General features: G+C 39.0%; 1 protein-coding gene across 1 annotated transcript in view; it reads left to right on the top strand.

Moving 5' to 3' along the window:
* PHACTR1 (phosphatase and actin regulator 1) overlaps positions 1–9,499 on the top strand; it is a 262,086-nt gene that overhangs the window by 28,016 nt on the left and 224,571 nt on the right. The window lies entirely within an intron of this gene.

Below are 9,499 nucleotides of genomic sequence, written 5' to 3'. Positions count from 1 at the left end.
CTTCCCTTCCCTTCCCTTTTTTTTTACTTCTTTTTTTGCCAGTAGATATGACTAAAAGTGCTAAACTTAATTTGCCGTGGTAGAAAATTCCTCTCTGTAAGGCATCCACCTTAAGTGGGAAGGGATAGAGAGGCATTAGTTTAGTTGTAGAACAAGGCTTTTAATGTGGTCAGGGTTGTGTTAGCAGTACATAAAGGCTGACCCCTTTGGATTTTCACTTCTGAAAGCCTGGTTTTACTCAATGAAAGTAGCTTTAAAATTTTATTTTTTAAACAAGTAGATAACATTTTTGTGCTTCAAAATCCTACCCCATCCCACAACTCTTCTTTCAACTCATGTGTAACTTCAAATGTGCAAATTCTGAGCATGCAGATTTACAAGCCTGTTTTTCAGCATTCAGTTACAAACGCTTTTAGGTTAACACAGCACCATTTCAACAGTCTTCTTTGCAGGGTTCTCACAATCACCATTGCCTGGGAAAATAGGCTTGGTACACAAGAGCAAAGCATTTGCTCTGTAGCTCAAGAAGTACTGCTGTAAACTGCAAAACAGCTTTGAGCAAATAAACTTAAAATAGCATACCTACTTGATATTCTATAGATAAAATAGCAGTAATGGTTGTAAACTGAGCAGCTTACTACTGATTACTGTATCCCCGTTCCTGTGTGCTGAGACCTGAATACTTTGGTACAAGTTCCATGTAGCTGTGTTACTTTACAGAAGTAGGACTCAGTAGAGCATACAAGCCAAGTTTAAATGGAGTAGAGAGACCTTCATGTATACATGGGTACTGCTGCACTATCTGACCAGAAGCAAGTAGGTCATGATCAGCTGCTGTGATATCCTGCACCTGCTTTGTGCCTTACGTTTGTGGTAATAAAAGGAATTGAATCAGACGCATTTCCTAAAGTGTTGCTAATCCAAACATGCACATATATTTTATTTAATAAGGAGAAAGCATAGCATAACTGAGCAAAAAAAAAAAGGGGAAGAAAAGGCTTTCTGGTTCTTAGATACTATTATAGAACATGCCATAGAAATTAGTTGCAAATACTGAATTCAATCTAATACAGTCTTGTGTAATCTAATTATGTAAGTATTTCTGTGGTTCATTTTGTAAATTGAACTGTGGGAGGACTTTAAGAAAAAAAAGTAAGTCAACCTAAGATATAAAGCAATTTCCTTTAAACTGGAAAAACAAGAAATTGCAGCATTATGCATTTAGTCTGCATAGTAATAAATCATATCACATTAAATGCTTTAGATCAGAGAGGTGACAGTGAGCACTGGAAACTTTCCAGGAATCAGAAGTAGTTAAGTGGTGCGCACTGCAAAGTGGTGCAAAGATATAGGCTTTTGTTTCTTGTCTTATTTTAGAGTAGTCTGTTGGAAATAAGAAAATAACAGGATTTCCTGGGCTTGTGTTGGATCGCCAGCATTCATCTAAAAACAAAATTTTTTTACTTTTTTTTCAGCTAAACTCTATAAAACAAAAGTAAATAGCTTCTGGAAGCTGTATTGCTCAAATTCTGCTAAATTTAATTCTAGAAAGGCCTGTTTTGAAATAGTATGTGAAGCAAAGGAATGAACTCAGTGAATATGAGGGCATGCAGTCTGTGGACTTTTAAGCATATGGCTTTTACTGTTATACTTCAGCTTCTAATTTGTGTCACTTATCCATCTTAGATTTTTCACCTCTTATAAATCAATTGATGTTTCCTATTCTTTTCTCCCATGCTTTAGTGCAGTCCAAGTGAAGAAGATGACAGTTGCTTCTTGGAGACTCAATGGAACAAGCTCTCAGCTAAATTCATACGTTCCTTTCTACTGACTGCTATGTCCTAGCAAGCACAGGAGAAGGCCTCATGGCACTCTGCCATCCTGAGCAGGGAGGTGTACAGAGCCAGCCACACTTGTGGTTGTTCCCATGACACTCCTGAGCTGGTGGTGGTTTGAGTCTGAGGGCCAGCAGTACTTCCAGAAACCAGGGCTGCTTTGGTTGTGCTTTCAGTCTTCTCCCTTGGCAATGCAATAAGGGGTTTGTGAGGCTCTGAGTCCTGTTGTTGCTGGGAAGCAGGGATGCATGTGGAAATGTTAGCATGACTACACAAGAAAGCTACAAAGGGCTATGAAGATACTGAAGGACCTGGAGGGCATTGTGTATGAGAAGCAACTGAGGTCCCTTGGTGTGTTCAGCCTAGAGCAGAGGGGAGGCCTGATGGCAGCTGCAGCTCCTCACAGGGAGCAGAGGGTCAGCACTGAGCTCTGCTCTCTGTGACAGTGGCAGGGCCTGAGGGAATGGCCCTGGAGCTGTGTTAGGGGAGGGTCAAGGTGGGGGTTAGAAAAAGGTTCTTCACTAGAAGGTGTTCAGGCTCTGGAACAGGCTCCCCAGGGCAGTAGGCATGGCCCCAGGCTGCCAGAGTTCAGGCAGTGTTTGGACAACTCTGAGAAATATGGTCATTGCGCAGTCCTGTGTGGAGGCAGGAGGTGGACACCATGATCCTTGTGGGTCCCTTCCAGCTCAGAATATTCTCTAATTCTAGGACACGATATTTTAACCACTCTGCTATTTAGGCCTGTTACAGAAGGAATTAAACATGAGCTGAAATGTCAGCAAGAGCCTGAAACTTGTTTGTCGATACTCATGCAGAGTTGCCTCTGCTGGAAGTAATGTTGGGGAAGAAGTGTTTAACATAAATCTGTCTGTGAATTTGTTCAACTCCCACAAAGTTCAGAACAAGCTATACTTCATTAAAAGAAGGTATGTTATCTGCAGGAGAAACTAGTGCAAAAATGATTCAGTAGAACTGAAAAGACGCTTTTATAACATGAAGGATATTTCATTTTTGGATCATAGCAAAAGTGTTCTTTAGCCCAGTGCACCATCTTTTTGCTAGAGTACTCTTCAAGTTATGTAGAAAATTTGCAATATTTAATCCTATTTAAAACTCCCTATGTGAATGTATCAGCTTAGTTTAAAATGGACTATATCCTGTCAGAAGAATACACGTCTAATCTCAGCTGGATGTCTTTTCAGGGTTTTAAACTAGCTTAATATTCTGGTATAGAACTAACACTTTGCTTTTCCAATGTAGTGTCTATCCAGATGTAAATTCAAACCCGTAATTGGGCCATAATTATCAGGTATATCAATACTGGTGTTCATCAGAATGCAGTTTTGGCTTGCATTGTCCAGCAGCCTTGGAAAGGGGACAGTTTTCACATGCCTGAGGCAGGGCCAGGTTCTGCATGGAGGTACACAGAAAGAAGACAAGAGGCAACTATCAAATTGAAGCAGGGGAAGGGAAATGAAACTATTAATGCAGTCAATGCCTGGACCAGTTAGCCCACAAAAACTGGGCAGTCTCTGGCCAAAACTGTGAGCACTCAAGTCTGTGATTCTGGGTGCTGGGCTTCCCTCAGGTTAAACTAAGCAGGAAGGCATGCTGAAGGAGTATCTGTCATGCTACACACATTAAGAGCTGTTTGTGCATGTGTCTTCAGAGGATATTTGGAAGAGATCAGATGAGTGTGAATGTAATATAAGAGAGAAAGTATTTCTGTGTATAGAGAGCAGAATAGGAGAGAATGCCGACCTGTTTGTAAAAGACTGATGTGGAGACTATTGAAGTATAACACAATGAAGGTGCATGTATGTTTTGTGCTGTGTGCTACATCTTGATCCTCAGGACACGCTAGGCTGCTAAATTGAGCAATTGTTTTGAGACATAGCTTAATAAAACTAAAAGCTGTTCTTTTACCACTTTCCTTCCCACACTCACTTAGTTATGTTGTTCACATGTCTCATAACTGAGAAAAATAATTGTATATGATCTCTGTTTCTTGAAGGGAAACAGATATACAAGTCTTTCTCATCAAGCAGTTCTTCAGGACTAAAGCACATTTACTGCTGATTTAGCTAACCTTTCCCATCTGGGTCCAGATAGTCCACTTAACTGCTCTCTGCTTGCAGAGGCACATGCTGTATCTGTCGTGCTCCTGTCTAGGATTTAGTCTGGCCAGTTATAGAAAGCCCTAGTATCTGTATTTCTGTGGATACTGATTTCTGTGATTTTTATGTTAGTAATTCTGCCTTGGTATCCTTTGGAGTCACACTGTGATGACTTGGAGTGCAGAGCATCTCTGCAAAGCATGCTCTTACTACTGTATGACATTTAGGACAAGTCACACGAGCTTCCAGTCTCTTTGGTATCTCATCTTGTATTGTCAAGCATGACCTGAGTATCGCAGAAGTGAATTTCCAGTGTTGTGCCTTTCCATTCACTTCCAAGTACAAATAGTTCTTTGGGGATGGGGAGAGGCTGGGGGCACTTGTTTTTAATTTATCCACACTCCAACATTCTTTGGAGTACATAAATACTGAAGACTAAAGAAATGAATTACTGCTATTAGTGGGAGATCAGAATTAGTGCAACGTAAACTATTTTTTCAGCAAAACAACATTGCATATATTCCATGGGAGGAACCTGGTAGGAGCCTTGCTTTTCTCAAAATGGCTGCTGTATATACAAGATTTCCAGTCCACAAGACCATTAAAAAATGTAGATTTTTCAGGTTTCCAAATTAGATTTAGTGTGTGCACATCATTACTTCTGTGAAATACTTTCAAATTGCTCTGATTACAAAACACTTCTTGTAATCAGATCAAGATGAACAGGAAATCCCAATGAAGTACAGCATTTTGTGAGTAATTCTATACAAATACTTTAAATAAACTGTGAGCAATTTCTTATGCAGTGGCTTTAGCTAATGTTATTAGAGTACTTAATTGACTTTTCACTGTGTCAGGTTTAGCTACACTGAAATCAGAAGGGAAGAAAACACCTGAAGTTGAGGCACAGTACTTCATTCACATTGAGGCAAGAGTGACAATTTGTCTTTTACAAGTCTCTGTTAAATTCTAAGCTATAAGTCAAATTATTTTTTTCTTTTCTTTTCCTCTGGACTTCAAGTCCTAAGTTTCTTTCCACGTGGAATAAGGAAATTTCAAAGGTAGTTTTCACCACCTCTGTGCATTTGTGAAACACAAGCTTGTTCCTGTCAGCTTCCACTGAAGTGGTTCATAGATTTCTGTTGAATTTTACCAGATTTTAGATTGAGTTCCCTGTGAGAAATGGTTGGTTGGGAAACTTGGCTCTTTTGGCTTGTGTTTCAGAATTCTTATAGTGTATCTTCAGTAGCATTGTTAGCACCTGGAAATAGTGTTGCACACTAAGAATTGGATGTCATCACACTTCCTCTTGTGATTATGATTTAGTTGTTGAATATACATCAAACTCATCATTTGGGTGTTTAATCATATATGCTGATTTTTCTCAGTTATATTTTTTGTTAATAAACAAGACTGCTTTATCTGGTGTAATACAGGATTTGTCCAAAGATAAGTGCAGTGACATAAGCTTGTATACCAGTTGATATGAAATACTGATATACATTTTATGAAATTGAAGTGAAATAGGTGATACCTTCCTACATAACTGACGATCTTTTAATGTCAGCATTAATGTTCAAAGGCTGCCTTTGCAGTTAAAAATACTGTCATTCAACTGTTTAAGACAAAAGTCTATGGAACTAAGTTTAAGCAAACTGATTTGATTTAATGAGAAGCTTGCAAAACTTCATATTTTTGTAATGGTTGCAATGTGAATATTTTACTTTAACAAGCACTACAACTTGTTTTACGAGGTAGTGCAGTAGATATTTACATAAAACAAGAAAATTAAAACTGGACTTCTGTTATTTACTGTAGTGAAAACTCTTAAGCTCTTTTTTCCCTTCCTCCATGAAGAGTATTGGTGAGAAACTCTTTGGAATATTCATGAATATTGCTGAGGGTTGCGGCAGAGACATATTTAATAATTAATGCACTGGAATTATTTATGTCCCTAATATATTGTAAAAGTTTCTCATTTCAGTAATGCGAAGTCTTGATGGTGCAAGAACATTGAGAACATAAAGATGAAAACAGCCATTGAGATTTGTTTGTCTCTTGAATATATGTCTCTTTAAATATTTTAAAGTTAAAGCTATATTAAATACTTACATATTCTTTATGAATCAAAGCTTGTTAGATTTTAGTGAAGCCTTACCAAAATGTCAAAGTGAGATTTTTTTAATAGAATGTAATTCCTTTCACTAAAAAGTATCATAGAAAATACTGTTCCTGATCTATTATTGTCTGGCTTGTGCTTACACACAAGACTTGTTCTGGATGTGTATTAAGGATTTGGTTTGCACACTTTAGCCATTATTCCAGCATTCATGTTCTGCTTCTGGTTTTCTCACTGTAGCATTGTAGCATTCTCATTGTAGCATTTGTGCTTGGCTTTATTCTGTATTATTTATATGGGACTATTTCATAAATTGATCAAGCTCATTTTTATTTCTAATTGTCTTCTCTAAACCACTGTGCTACTCCTTCAGTCAAAACCCACCCACTCTGATACTATTAGGGTAACTGCTGGAGATACTGAATGTGCCCATGCCAAGGAATGACTTCTCCCCAGAGATCTTACTTAAAACACTCTTTGCTTTGTTCTGAGTGATTAATAGATACTCTTTTAGATACATGTTCTCAACCTGTTGATGAGTCATTTAAAGGAATAGTACCAACAGGCTTAGGAAAACACAATAGTACCAACAGGCTTAGGAAAACACAATGCTTTACATCACCTCTTGTAATATTTCTCCTATTTTTTTCCCCTGACCTTCCTTCTAACACATGAGGTCAAGTAGGAAACTAGGTTGATTAGACTTAAGCTTGTTCTCAGCAAGTCTTTGCGATAATTTGGGATTTAAGATAAGATGAGAAAAGGTGGTAGACAGCTGATTGTTTAAGAATTAATTTAGTATGATTCCAGAAAATCAAGTAGCCTTGTCTGTATGTATTTTTCTTCCCACTCTTACAGATTGGACGTGTTTTTTTCTCCCAAAGGTAACACTTGCTGATTAACAATCTTTCCAGCTTGTTTCTATGGAATAGTGGGTAGATATAATTGTCCTGTTGACTTGAGTAAAAATAACTTCACTAAATACGTCTTGACCTTTTCTTTCTGTATTTTGACCTGTCATTCTCTATTGTTAAATCTAACTTAAGTTCTTAATTACAAATGCTTTTTTTTTTTTTAATTAGATTTTGAATGCTTTTGTAGATTCTATTCTGCCTTGAGAAATGGACCTGTTAAGTAACTGAAATAATGTTCTTCCTCTTGATCCTGATGTATTTAGAGAATCATCAGTTTCAACTTACATAGCCTCTCTACCTAATTTTCTGGTTTTTTTCTCCATATGAATTCAAAACGTTGTGGTTTTGCTTACATGTTTTACATTATTTGCTTCTGATTTTTATGTCTTTAAAGTGTCTCATTGCTTCTTATTATGGCAGTTGTTTGCCATACTTTTATTATGCTCACACCCAGTAACTGCCATTCTTCTGAATATCTCTGAGGTTGTCCTTCCACGGGTTTCTAATTTTGCTACACTTTTTATTTTTTAACAAAACTTGATTGTCCTTACTTTGTATTTATTCATACCCATAAATCACAGAGCATCTATTCAAGTGTTCTATTAAGATTATATTCAGTGTCTAGATTTCCAGACATTTTTCTACTGGACAATACATTAAAGGCATGACTGGTGATCCACTGGCTCACACATCCAGTGTGAGCCAGTGCTGTACCCTTGCTGCAATGAAGGGTAAGGATAACTTGGGCTTCACTGAGAAAAGAGGTACTGGCATGTTGAGAGAGATGATCCTTTCCCTCTGTTTAGCACAGATGAGGCTGCATCTGGAGTCTGATTATGGTCTCCACAGTACAAGATAGGTATGCAGCAAAGGAGTACAAGGATGATGAAGGAGCTGGAGCACCTGTCCAGGGAATCTGAGAGCAGGGACTCTTTAGCCAGGAGAAGGCTCAGAGGGGGATCTCATCAACTTCTATAACTGTGTGAAGGAATAGTGCAGGGCAAACAGAGCCAGGTTCTTTTCATGGCTGCCCAGTGACTTAACTATAGGTATGGGGACAAACTGAAACATAGTTTTGTCTGAACATTTGGAAACACTTTTTTTTTTTTTTTAACTGGACGACAGATGGATAACTGGCACATGTTCCAAGGACACTTGTGAAGTCTCCCTCCTTGGAGGTGTTCAGAAGCCTCCTGGTCCTGGACATGTGGTTGTAGGTAACCCTGCTTGAGCAGGGACCAAATTACAACCAGAGGTCACTGGCACCTCAGCCATTCTGTTCTGTGATTATACGACGCATCAGAACTGTGGAACATTCTTGTGTTGCTGTGCTGGTGATTATTATTCATTGAAAACACTTCAGAAGTACCATGGCTTAACATAACACTTTGGAGACTAATTAGGAACTACGGCAGCTTTGGAGATTAACAGGCATCGAGGATAACATCCATGGTCTTTGGGGTGATGTGGCAAAGGGTACCACTGTTTATTGTAGCACAGCTTACTCCAAAATCTGCAGCCTCATCCAGTGTCAGTAGCTCAGCTAAAGAAGGTTTTCTCGTCTGAGCACATAGCAGCTTGACTGCCTTCAGAGCCCAAGCTGGCAAGCCTGTGCTGCGCTGTATTTTTGGCACTTGAACTGCTATTTGCTATGATACCTTTTTGCATCTTATGCTGTAGCCTTTCTGAACTCAGGGCAGAGGTCCCTGGGTTTGTTCAGCCCAAAGCAGAGGAGCTAGAGGAGGCCTCATGGCGGATGCAGCTCCTCATGAAGGGCAGCGCTGAGCTCTGCTCTCTGTGACAGCAACAGGGCCCGAGGGAATGGCATGGGACTGTATCAGGGGAGAGTCAAGTTGGGGGTTAGGAAGAGGTTCTTCACCAGAGAGTGTTCAGACCCTGAAACAGGCTGCCCAGAGCAGTGTTCACAACCCCAAACTGCCAAAGTTCAAGGAGTATTTGAACAATGCTCTCAGACATATGGTCTGATTTTTGTATGTGCAGAGGCAGAAGTTGGACTCGATGATCCTTTTGGATCCCTTCCAACGCAGGATATTCTATGGTTCTATGATAATATGACAGGGAGCAGTGACATTCATCTGGATGGTTATGACAGTTTTCCTTTTTCTGTCTTTAGAGAATTTTGTTTTTTGTTTGTTTGTTTGGAAATGTCAGAATATCTCCATGGTTGGTTTGAGTTTGAGCTTAGCCAGCCCAGTCAAACATCTTTCAGGAACAAGTCTAAGGGGATACTTTTGTCATCAAGTTCGACTGCTATCATAGACATCACATTAAATGTCTCTTCTCACTAGCAGTTCTCTTCCCTCCATACTGCTTCGCGTACCACCATTCAAGGCCTATTTTCTTTTCTCTGTTACTTGCTAGATGTGGCATCCCAGTATGTGATGATACTTCATGCTGATACCACTTGTATCAAGTAAGTGTCCATCTTCTGTATTGGAAAATCCTGGGAATACATTTAGTTTATCCTTTTTTTCTTCTTCTTTTTCTTTTTTT

This window comes from Meleagris gallopavo, chromosome 3 (genome assembly GCF_000146605.3).
Source record: "Meleagris gallopavo isolate NT-WF06-2002-E0010 breed Aviagen turkey brand Nicholas breeding stock chromosome 3, Turkey_5.1, whole genome shotgun sequence".
Taxonomy (NCBI): domain Eukaryota; kingdom Metazoa; phylum Chordata; class Aves; order Galliformes; family Phasianidae; genus Meleagris; species Meleagris gallopavo.
This window is presented reverse-complemented; position numbering and strand designations above follow the sequence as displayed.